General features: G+C 37.7%; 1 protein-coding gene across 2 annotated transcripts in view; it reads left to right on the top strand.

Moving 5' to 3' along the window:
* Nucleotides 1-3,463: 3,463 nt before the first annotated feature.
* ATP10D (ATPase phospholipid transporting 10D (putative)) overlaps nucleotides 3,464-12,668 on the top strand; it is a 128,691-nt gene continuing 119,486 nt past the window's right edge. For both annotated transcript variants that reach the window (XM_081235500.1, XM_081235501.1), the window contains exon 1: nucleotides 3,464-3,845. The gene's annotated coding sequence lies outside the window, so the exon portion shown is untranslated. The remainder of the gene's footprint in view (nucleotides 3,846-12,668) is intronic.

Here is a 12,668-nt window from a genome sequence, read left to right as displayed (position 1 = left end):
AAATGGTTGATTATGAATCATGAAAAATCAGCTTGTGTGTCACTTTAGGAACACTGTTACATGTAAAATATTTGGAGGCGAACAAAAAACACATAGTTTTATGTGTTACATTTTAAAGTAGTGGCCTGAAAGAATGAATATATTTCTCTTTCACATCTATCTGGATAAGAAGTATCATAGCACAGGAAGAATCATGATTTCTGTTTTCTAAAACAAACAATGTTTTCTGATAAAGTCTTAGTTCACTGCTGCCATGCTAATCTTTGAGTATGTTTAACAGAGGGGAAAGAAGAAGCCAGTGAATTGATAACTATCACTTACTAAGTTCCTATTATTTGCTTTACACAGTGATAAGCACTTCAGCTATATGACTTGATGTAATCTTAACAACACTGAGGTAGACATCATTGGAGTCATTTTACCTGTGGGGCTTAGAGATGGTACCCAAGAATATACATCTAAAATTTGCAGAGCTAAGATTTAAAGCCAGGTTAAATCTAGGCACTTGACTACTATGCCACGTTTCCTGCTGGCAATTAATTATGAAGTTGTTGATATTGAGATACTACTAATTATAAATTTTCCAACTAGAAAAGATGAAATTTCCTTACATCTCTACTATATACTTTGAATATTAAATTTTTTCCTAAAACTTCATGAGATAGGCACATAAAATTTGAAAATATTTCTGAAATTATAAGAAAATAAATATTTTAAGTTTGGCAATGGTGTATGGATTAATACTTACATTTTGGTAGCCAATGTATTAAATCAAAGATTTTATGGATTTTTTTAAAACAGAATGGAAACAATCCTATGAGAAATGTTAAATACTAGAGAAACATTTGCAAAAACAAACTGAAGCTCACTTTAATAGTGGTTATTTGCAAAGATATTCATAAGTATTAATTTTTTCTTCCAATTTTATTGAGATACAAGTGACATACAGCACTGTATAAGTTTAAGGTGTACAGCATAATGATTTAACTTACACACCATGAAATGATCACCACAATAAGTTTAGTGAACATCCATCATTTCATATAGATGAAAAATAAAAGAAAAAAATTTTTTTTCCTTGTGATGAGAACTGGTAGGATTAGCTCTTAACAACTTTCATGTATATAACATACAGCAGTTTTACTTATATTAGTCATGTTGTTCATTACATTCCTAGAATTTAGTCATCTTGTTATTGCAGAAGGTTGCACCTTTTGACCACCTTCATCACCATACAAAGATATTACATTATTATTGACTATATTCCCCACGCTGTACACTTCATCCCTGTGACTCATTTATTTTGTAACTGGAAGTTTGTACCTCTTAAATTCCCTCACCTATTTCACTTATAAGTATTAATTTTTAAAACTTGATTAGATATATTTAAATCATAAATGGGACACATGCTTCTTTTGTTCAGTCAAATGATACAGAAACAAATGGAAAGGTAGTAATGTCCCCTCACTCTTCTGTTCCCCTCACTCTTCCATCCTTTCCCTCTGAGTAAACAATTTTGATGTGTATCTTACCATCATATTTTTACATTTATATTAAATGTACAAATATATAAATATATAAGGCATAAGTTGTATTACAAAGTGTTTTACATTATTCTGCTACTGCTTTTTTTTTTTTTTTTTTTTTGCAGTATGCGGGCCTCTCACTGTTGTGGCCTCTCCCGTTGCGGAGCACAGGCTCCAGATGCGCAGGTTCAGCGGCCATGGCTCACGGGCCCAGCCACTCCACGGCATGTGGGATCTTCCCAGACCGGGGCACGAACCCGTGTCCCCTGCATCGGCAGGCGGACTCTCAACCACTGCGCCACCAGGGAAGCCCTCTGCTACTGCATTTTTAAAACTTGAATATAATGTAGATTTTCCTCTAAGACAACTTAAGTCTTAGCCAGTAATTCTCAAACCCTTGCTGCAGATTAGAATCACTTGGAGAGCTTTTAAACAAACAACCCACCACCCCACCCCCAAAAAGAGAGAGATTGCCAGAAATCCATCCCCAGAGATTCAGGTTTAATTGGCTTGGGTGGGGCCTTGGCATCAAGCTCCTCATTTGACTCTGATGTGTGGCTTGTTAGAACCCTTGATTTAAGCAATCCAAATAAGCTGCAAATACCAGCTCCCTGCCTGAATTGTCCCGGAATGCATCCTCCCAAGAAAGCCCTTCACTGAGATTATTTCAGCATCAGTGCTGATTTGGGAAACCATGGAAGGCCCATCTTAAATTTTGTCTCCTCAAGAAGGTTGGCTATCAGATGGGAAAATTGCTTCTTTTTTTTTTTTTTTTTTGCGGTACACGAGGCTCTCGCTGTTGTGGCCTCTCCCGTTGCGGAGCACAGGCTCCGGACACGCAGGCTCAGCGGCCATGGCTCACGGGCCTAGCTGCTCCGTGGCATGTGGGATCTTCCCGGACCGGGGCACGAACCCATGTCCCCTGCATCGGCAGGCGGACTCTCAACCACTGTGCCACCAGGGAAGCCCTGCTTCATCTTTTATATCATGTAAGGGAGAGTCACATGACTGCAAAAAGGGCTACCAGTGCCAGGAGTTTCAGAGACCACGTAAATGACAGTCTGCTCTGTCAGGCCAGGTTTATTCCCAGAATTGACTAAACTCTATAGAGATTTGCCCTTGCCTGAAAAAGGAGCTTTCCTGAATTAGCTGTCGCAGGAAGTCACACCCAGGACTTGTTTCTCCTTGTTTGGGAGCGGCATCTACTCAGCAGCTGCAGGAACTTGTTTGGCCTCTCCAGCCTGGCCTGGGAGAGTTTGCAAGTCTCCCAGCTCCATCAGTCCGTCCTGATGGGCTCTTTGTTATTCGTGAAACATTCGTAAGGTCATTTAGTTTTCTTCACTTCTGCCACATATTTAAGAAACATTTGAGAAAACGGAAGATAGAGATACAAAATAGAGTTGTGGAGAGATTTGCCCCTCCTTTATCTTTGTGGGAGAGAACAATTGGCAGCCAGTGATTATTACTATTTGGTCCAAATTATTGCCACTGTTGGTTCTGCCTTCTCTGCATGCCCTTCCCTTTCTCACAGCACTTAGTCGGTCGGAAGTTTTGAGAGACCAGATGGGTTGTTGGAATTTACTTAGGAGTAATATTTTTTTTTTTAAAAGCTGTGAGTTTTAACCTAGCAGACCATGGCAGGACAAAGCCACATTACACCGGGTGAGGGAGGGAATAGAAGGTCAAGGAGTGAGGAAAAAAAGCCAAATCAGAATTGTGGTCTTTTTCTCAACTTCTTTTCTAGCTATACAACAACAATATTAAGTTTAGATTTGACCCCTTTACCCTCCAAAAAATAACTGCCAAGCGTTTCAAGTCTAGGTAAATGCGTGAACTGTTAAATAGAATTTCAGTGACACAAGCACGAACCAAACCCCAAGAGCAGTCAGGTCCTGGTCTAGTGAGACTACTGCCGTAGGCAGACAGGAATCTCTGTCCATCAGCTGTAGCTGGGAAGCCCCCGGGCGGCCAGCCCCGCCCTCTACCCCTGACGTCACGAGAGGTGAGGCGGCGAGCGATTGGCCTTTCTCTGGAGCTCCGGCCTCTCTGCATCCCGGCGGAAAGGCAAGCAGGGGCAGAAGGAACGCGGGAAGGAAAGGAGTGAGGAGGGGTTGCCAGCTCTGCCCAGGCGGGGCTCCCGCTCCGGCAGCTGAGCTTGGGAGTTGTCTGAGAAGTGATTTTTTTTTTTTTTTTCTTCAGAGTCAAATGGCTGGCATAGAAGCATAACCCGCCTCCACTCTCCGGATTTGTGCTTGGTTCTTCTCTTGCATCTTGGGACTTGTGATCATCATGCTGTGATGTGTGCCCAGAGAGGAATTGGTAAGGGTGAACCAGCGAGCCTCTTGGACAGTTTCCCTGCCTTCCGTTTCACAACCCACGCTCTCTTCCTCTCTGTTTCTTTACTCTCTGTGTCTCTTTCTCTCTCCTCTCCCTCCCCCAGTAATTGTGTTCAGGTTGGATGCAGTGCCTCAAAACTGGAGTTTAGGGCTTTTGCTGAACTTAAAAAAAGAGAGAGAATCTTACACCATTTTCAGTTTCTTGATTTCAGGAGAGGGATTATTTTATCTATCCTGAATGCTGGGTTTTGTGAAAAGATAAATTATGCACACACACCCTTTGTCATCTCATTGTGAAATCGAACAGTTTAAAGCAATTTTGGCTCCGTCTCAAAGGTAATGAAAAGAATGGGGGTTGAAATTTTAACCCAGTAAATAAACCACGGGTTGATTCCTTAGGAAGAAAAAGGTGTTTGTGTTGGAGCTTGGTCAGAAATAGTTTTTACAGGAGCGCTACCAAAAAGCCCGCGTTCTTCCCCGCAAACACTAGCTTTGCAGAACTTAATTGTTGTTTAGGGCACCCTTTATCTTACATTATAAAATAAGTAATTATACTTTACTATATACAGCAGAGAGACATCTGGCTGGTTAGTGAAACCTCCATTCTGGAGGGTCGGGCTTCCTGTGCCTTCAGAAATGATGTATTTAAACTACTCTTAATCATAGGGGTATGTTAACTCGGGTGTTTAGAATGTTATCTAAATAAGACCAAAGATTCTTCTTGCTTCTTTTCACGTTAGTTCTTTCCAAGGAGAAAAGCAATTCCATAGTCTGAGAGCAAGCCTCTGACTCTAATCAACGTTGAAAGACGACCCACAAGGATAGGGGGCTCCTTATCCGCCAATGTTACTGTATCAGAAAAGTGGCTCCAGAGGAGATAATTATTTTAAAATTAGGCTAGGTCACATTTCTGTGAGGAGTACCATCATAAAAAGATATTTGGTGACTTGTTTAGAGCCAATATATAATACATGGTCATTGTAACAGTAAACTCATTCAGTGCCCAGGTGCAAGCCCTCACTCCAATCTACCCCAAAAGGTAATGTCTGCTCTTTCTGGACTCTTCTATTCCCTTTACAAATGCATACCTACATTGAGATAGTTTGTTTTTATCAAAAGGAAATCATGCCATATATGTTGAAAAACAACTCTCCAACGTTCAAAAAGTTTTAGAGTTTTAAAAAGTAACAGTGTAACTGCCAATTTAACACGTGTTAAATTGTATGAAAAAGATGGAGAATCTAAGCAGTCTAAAACAGGATGTCAGGACTGTTTGACCTTTGCATACCAAGAACTGAATACTTATTCAATACAATTGCTTAGTGACTAAATAGAATTTGAATAGGATATCATTTATTTTGATATCAGTAAAATGGAGGAAATGCTCAGAATTTGATTATAATTTGTAATAGAACAGAGATGACTCACCTGTTAGACGAATGTACTTAGAATTAACTTTAAAAATTAAGAGGTAAAAATGTCCACATATTTAAGCCTTCATTACAGGTCTTATTGTCTGATCTAGTTGAAAGTAGTCTTTTTAATGAGGGAAGAGCAAAGAAAATGCTACGAACAAGATCATTTGGGGATTCTCAAAACCCAAAGCATTAGCAGCTGAGCAGATTTCCTTATCACCTGGAAGGGGCTTGTTATGAGTGTATTCTCTTAAAACATTTTCCCCTTCCTATTGTGAAAGAATTTCAATCTAAAATGGATAGAATGGAAAGTCTCCTGCATGTGCCTTTAGAAGAACAAAACTTAAAGACTGAGAGACTGATTTCCCATAAATGCCTGATTTACAGAAATTGATAAATTGGAAATTTCTTAAATGTTAGGACGTTAATCAGAGGTTGCCTCATATCAGTCTTGGAAAGTTTTTTCTTATGGTTTCCAGAGCAAGAAATGAAGAAATGATCCAGGTCGGGTTGGTTGCAAAAAATGAGCTGAATTGAGTTTTGCTTGTATGACTAGACTGGTTTTGTCGGCTCAGGGAATTTTCAAAGCAGGTCTCAATTTGTTTTGACTTTAACAGACTCTTATGGAACTCTCCCCTCTTTACATGCCCTGCCCATCAACACAGCCTATTCCGAACCCTCAATGGACTCACCTGTCGCTTGCTATAGTTCACGCGTTGTGAATTTCAATTCCTCTGCTATTCCCAAATAAACTCATCTGTTTGAGCTTGCCTCAGATAATTTAGATGGACATTACTACTGTGGATGGATTTATTTCATTTCAAAAACCATCTTAGTTATAGAAACAATACTTTTCACAAAACTAGTATCACTGTTAGAGTACGAAGTTATAGTGGGACTAGTTTCATAAATGAGTGTGGCCTTAATGGAATCTTCTTTTATGCTGCTCAATGAAGGGTGCATCCATCCAACTATTAGAGGTAGTACTATGGGAATATGTATTAAAACCTGCAAATGTTTGTAGAGTTTGACTCAATAATCCTAGGTCTAGAAATATATCCTACAGAAATCATCTGAATTCCATATGAAGATTTATAAATATGTTCATTAGTGTTATCTGTAATATGGAAAACTTAGAAACAAAATAAAGCCCCCAATAGAAAAATATTTAGACAAATTAAGGTATTATATACCTGCTTTGATAAAATTCAGTTTCCTAAATAGTTTTGAAAAAATTTCATTATTTAGAAAGGTCCTTGTAATGTATTGAGTGAAAAGAGCAAGATTTAATACTGTTATCTTGAATGTGTAAAATGCAACTTTGAAATAAATAGGTATATTATTTACTCAGTAAGCTCTTACTGTATATCAGGCATTGTTCTAAATTAACAAACACTGAACAAGACTGTGTCGCTTTCCATTTGCATACAAGTTCCTGTTTGTATTAATGGGTAAATCCACTGATATAGCACATAGAAAAAAGTAGATTTTAAGGTGGTAGAGTTGTAGCTTTTTATTTTTCTTGATATTCTCAAATACTCTACAGCAACTATTTTTATAATCACAAAAATGCCATTTTGAAAAATATTGCCAAGAAATACCATAACCAAAATTAAAAGACAAACTGTAAGCTCTATACTATAAATGCCAGTATGCCCTATAAAATATATTATAAAAAGCAATGAGAGCTAGATGAACACCTCTATAAAAATGATCTCCAAAGAAAAATAGACATAAATGGGCAATTCACAAAGAAAAAGAAAGACTTTTCTAAGGTTTAGGGGAGAGGTATACTAACCTCCTAATCAGGGAATACACAGTATAGCAATAAGTTACTCTATTTTCACACATCACAATTAACAAACATGGAAAGCAAATCAAAATGTGAGGTTGTTGGGAAGACTAATGATATGGAAAAATGTTCATGAAAAAAATGAAAGTAAGTTACAAAATAATATCCTACTTTTGAAGAAAATCCAGTCTATGCATAGAAACTATTTGTGGAGAATAAACCAAATGTTAATAGTACTTATTGGGTAGTGGGATTATAGATGATTTCTGGTTTTTTTCATGGTATTAATCTTTAGTTTCTACAGTGAATATATTTTAGTTATCAGGGAAAAACGTTGCTATCCTAATGAAGCAATTTGTCATAGAATGAAGAGCACATAGACAATATTATCTTTCCCCTCTTTTACTCAAAGCCTCCACAGTCTCATTGTGTGTAATTCCATGTCAGGTTTCATTGTTTCTGAATTATATTTGCTGGTGAGAATATTTGGATTATAAGGGAAATCAAAAGATAAAACTTATTCTAGTCACATTCACTCTTCCGCCCCCAGCTGTTTTCTGAAATAACAACCAGTGTTTGACTGATTTGAGCTTTATTCCTTTTCATTTCCTGTTGATCACATCTGCAAGGGTCTTGTGCTGATAAGCCTTAATTAAATACTCCTTAATTTGTTTTGCTAAAATCTACTTATTCCATCTATGGCCATTCTGAATGAAGAAGATGAGTACAGCTGCATTTCCATTACAAAACGAACTTACAAAATTTCAACTCTTTATGTAGGATAAATAATAAAAAAATCTTAGTATCTTGGTTATAAGGTGAAAATTAGTTTTAAATTATCCAAAAACATTGTGAAGTCTTTCTTCAGTTTATAGTACTCATAATTCCTTAGCACTATGTTTAAGCATTCTCATTCCCCTTACAGACTATAATATACAGAAGGTTCTAGTAAAAATTTTAATTATCCTTTCTTCTTCACTAAAGTCTTTCATAGACAGGTATTCTCAGATGTTTTCATGACAAAGATTCTCTCTACTAATCTGCGATGTCCTTCAGCCAACAAATTAGCATGTCTAACTGCCAGGTTAGAAAAATGCCTGAATCATTTTAAGAAAAAATTTATTGAAGTATAGTTGACTTACAATACCATATTAGTTTCAGGTGTACAAAATAGTGATTCAATATTTTTCTACATTATGCACCATACGAAATTATTACAATATCATTGACTGTATTCCCTGTGCTGTACATTGTATCCCTGTGACATTTATAACTGGTAGTGTGCACCTCTTAATCCTCTTCACCTGTTTCATCCATTCCCCTCCCCTCCCCTCTGGCAACCATTAGTTTGTTCTCTATATCTGTGAGTCTGTTTCTGCTTTGTTATATTTGTTCATTGATTTATTAGATTTCACATATAAGTGAAAATATACAGTATTTGTCTTTTTCTATCTGACTTAGTTTACAAGCATAATACCCTCTAGGACCATCCCTGTTGTCACAAATGACAAGATTTCATTATTTTTTTTTATGGCTGAGTAATCTTCCATTGTGCATATATACCACATTTTTTTTATTCATCTATTGAGGAACACTTAGGTTGCTTTCATATCTTGGCTATTGTAAATAATGCTTCAGTGACCATTGAGGTGCATGTATCTTTGTGAATTAGTGTTTTCTGTTTTCATTCATCCAAGGTATTTTTAAATTTCCTCTTTGATTTCTTCATTGACCCATTGGTTTTCTTAGTAGCATGTTGTTTAATTTCCAAATGTTTGTATCTTTTCCATTTTTTCCCTATAATTGATTTATAGCATACCTTTGTGGTCAGAAAAGCTGCTTGATATGATTTCAGTTTTCTTAAATTTATTGAGACTTGTTTTATGGTCTAGCATGTGATCTATCCTGGAGAATGTTCTATGTGCACTTGAAAGGAATGTGTATCCTTCTGTGTTTGAATGGAATGTTCTGCATATATTAAGCTTATCTGATCTAATATGTTGTTTAAGGCCAGTGTTTCCTTATTGATTTTTCTGTCTGGATGATGTGTCTTGTTCTTTGGCTTGGAATATATCCTCTGTCTTCTCATTTTGTTTGACTTTGTGTTTGTCTCTATGAATTAGGCAAAACAGTTACCTCTCCTTGTTTTGAAGTTGTGTCTTTGTGGAAGAGTGTCCCTGTGCAAATTGTGTGTACCTGGTGGCTTTGGTGGAAGGGCTGTAGCTGAAGCAGCTATGAGCTGATGCTTCTCTGGTGCACACTGGGTGCCACTGCTTTGGGGCTGGGGCTGGAGCCTGAGCCCAGTGCAGGCTGGAGCTTCTCCCAAGGCAGTTGGGGGCTGCTGCCTTGGGGTTGGTGGGGGCAGTGGCTGGAGTCTGGTGTGAGCTGGAGGGTGGGGTGGGCATGCTGGGGTGGTCTTGGCAGGCTGGCTAGAGCACCAGACATTTTTCAATCTACTGCCTCTGGGCTGGTACCCAAATTGAGTAAGTGTGTGCACGTGCCCTTTAAGAGCAGAGTCTTGGTTTCCTACAGCCCTCCAGCTCTACTGGTCATAAGCCTTGCTGGTTTTCGAAACCAGTTAAGGGGACTCGTCTTCCTGGTGCTGGTGCCCAAGGTTGGGGTGCCCAATTTGGGGCTTGAACCCCTCACTCCTTAGGGAGGACCTCTGAGTTTGTAATATTCCCTCTTGCTTGTGGGTTGCCCACCAGAGGTGTGGGTCCTGAGTAGACCACATCTCTGCCCTCATCTCTGTCTCAATGTGTGTGTGGTTTGTTCATTTGTTTGTTTAGTAGCCTTAATTATAGAAGAGCTGTTCTGCTAGTCTTCAGGTCATTCCCAGAGAGAGTTGTTCTTTTGGTGTATCTGTGGGAGGAAGTGAGCTTAGGATCTTCCTCCTCTACCATCCATCAGATTCCTGATACCTAAATCTGAAGCATTATTATACTTTTAAGATTCCTAAACCAAGCACTGAGAGAAAAAAGGAATGCTTTCGATAAGTCAAGGGAATTTTGAAAAGTAATTCTTACTGTGAGTCCTAAACTGACTTTCCTCTCCCAAATTATCACATTTCATTTTGAGCCAGGCTAGTGCAAAAGATGGGGTCTGGTGGTCCTTGCTGCCCAATTTGTCACATTTTTTGCCTGCTTGATTTGGGTCATAGTCAGGATGGGTGGGGTGATGATAGGCATGTGTGGATAAGGTAGGTTGTATTAAGAATGCAGTATTGGTAACAAGCAGAGGACAGGAGTGGAACCAGTACAGGAGGGATAGAGCCAAGTGGAGAAAATGAGAGTGTGGCTCATGCCAGGTTGTTGCAGTGTTGCCCTCTCCAGCTTTTGGTGTTGCTGTGTCATCAAGGTGCACTCAGAGATACCTTTGGAAATCTCTAATTCCACCCCTTGTTAGCTTACTGGTAAACTGTGCTCTGAAGCACATTACTCAGTTTTTTCAGTCTAGTCTCCCTGGCTTTTCTCCCCCATTCCAATCTGTCTTTTATGCCTCTTGCAAAGAAATCCTTTAAATGTCCACATCATGTCACACCTTCTCAAATATCTTTGACTTCCCATTTCCTTTAATCTAAATATAAATTCTTCATCTTAGTAGGTAAAGACTTACTATGACTAGATTTCCTTCTTAATTTCCCATCCTTTCTTAATTCGTATTTGAATCTCCAGCCATGTTGAACTACTCAGTGTTACCCAACACTGGGTTATAGGGGTTTCTAGCCTCCTTGCCTTTATTCATAATATTTCCTTTTCTAAAATCTACAAATCTCTTCTGTCAGTTTCTCAATATTTCCCAAGACTCACTTAAAATTCTCTTTTGGGATGCCTACTCTCTTCTCCCTTTCTGTCTTCCAACCTCATGTCATGCATTCTCATAGGATATTCTATTTTCCTAAATGTATGTGCTACACGATTACCCTAGTGTTATCTTTTTCTGTGAATTGAGTATTTTGACCTGTTCTGGGCATGTTTATTCATTCTCAAAGAAACAGCACTGTGCCTAAGACAAAGTAAAGGAAATGAACACGAGAAGGTAAGCTCCTTTCGAAGGCAAAGGTTTTTTTCTATTTTGTTCCTTGATTTATCTCTGTTATCTGTTACAATGCGTGGCATATAGTAGGAGCTCAACAAGCATTAGTTGAAAGAATGAAGTTGTTGAGCACTTCCAATGTGCTAGGCACAGTGCTGATACTTTGATTTTATAAACCTCCTTACAAAACTTTGTGAGGTATGTGACCTTATTTCCACTTTACAGATGTGGAAACTGAGGCTCAGAAAGGCAAAGAGCTTGTGGTAGGTGGCTGACTGTGAATCTGACTGAGCATCAGTATCATTTGAACATTTTAGAGCTTGTGTTCTTTCTACTGACTGCAGATGCATTTGTTGTTTTGAAAACAACTGATTATAATATCACTTCTAATTCAAAATGGATGTTTTGAAGGGTGGAGAGCATTTAGTAATTATTGGAACTGACCACTTATCATGAATCCAATTTATAATTCCAGCGAACACTATCCACTTCTTTTTAATATCATTTGTAACTTTCATCTGTCTCTTGTTGCTGTTTGTATACTATACTTAGTAATACTTGGAAGCCTTGGTGACAATTTAAATACAGTCGTCCCTCCTTATCTGTGGGGGGTTGGTTCCAGAACCCACCATGGATACCAAAATCCACAGATGCTCAGGTCCCATAGTTGGCCCTCATATCCTCGGTTCCATGATTCAGCCAACCATGGATGGTGTAGTACTGTATTTATTGATAAAAAGATCAGCGTATAAGTTGACTTACACAGTTCAAACCCATGTTGTTCAAGGGTTAAGTGTATATGTGTTGAGACAATTTAAGTAATTGACATATAATCTATGCTTTTGTTACTTTAGGTAATGTGCTGAAGTAATTTTTATCCACAGTGAAATAATACTTTTCTATGGAATATTTATATCATATTTTAAGTGACCCAAATGCTTCCAGAATTGAATCTTTAAATAGTTTTTAGAAATTAATTAAACCTCTCATTCATTATACAGAAATATTATTTAATAGTTCAACTAAAATAATGCCTGTCTTCATCATCTATCCAGTAATGCCACATACTTAAAAATTTTAGCCTTTTTGTTTATTTGGTTTATATTTCACAGCTCAGGTTAATGATCTGCAAGAGGCCTTTGGAAAACATTTGATGTAGGCTATTTAGTTTTATGAGTATATACCATCTTTCAGTGCCTAAATTCTTTCCATTTTAGCTAGAAATGACTCCACTTCCCAATTTCTTTTTTCTTTTTTTATCCTTAGTCTTTTAAGCATTTTATTTTCTTTTGCTTTTTACAAATTTCTGTGGTGACTAATCCAGAAAATAATTGTCCTATTTTTTGTGTATAAAAAAGTAGTTTCACTGTTATTTTAAAACAATAATATAGGCATCATTGGGGTATAAATGAATAATTGCATTAAAATGATATTTAATAGTAATGGAAAAAATACACTTTTTCATGGAGAAAATATACTTTGAAATTAAAAATAAGTCCCATCAAAACAGACTCACAGACATAGAAAACAAACTTATAGTTACCAAAGGGGAAAGAGTGGGGGG

Source organism: Mesoplodon bidens, assembly GCF_964165515.1.
Source record: "Mesoplodon bidens genome assembly, chromosome: 1".
Taxonomy (NCBI): Eukaryota; Metazoa; Chordata; class Mammalia; order Artiodactyla; family Ziphiidae; genus Mesoplodon; species Mesoplodon bidens.
The sequence above is the reverse complement of the archived record's forward strand: the minus strand, read 5'-3'. Positions and strand labels throughout refer to the sequence as shown.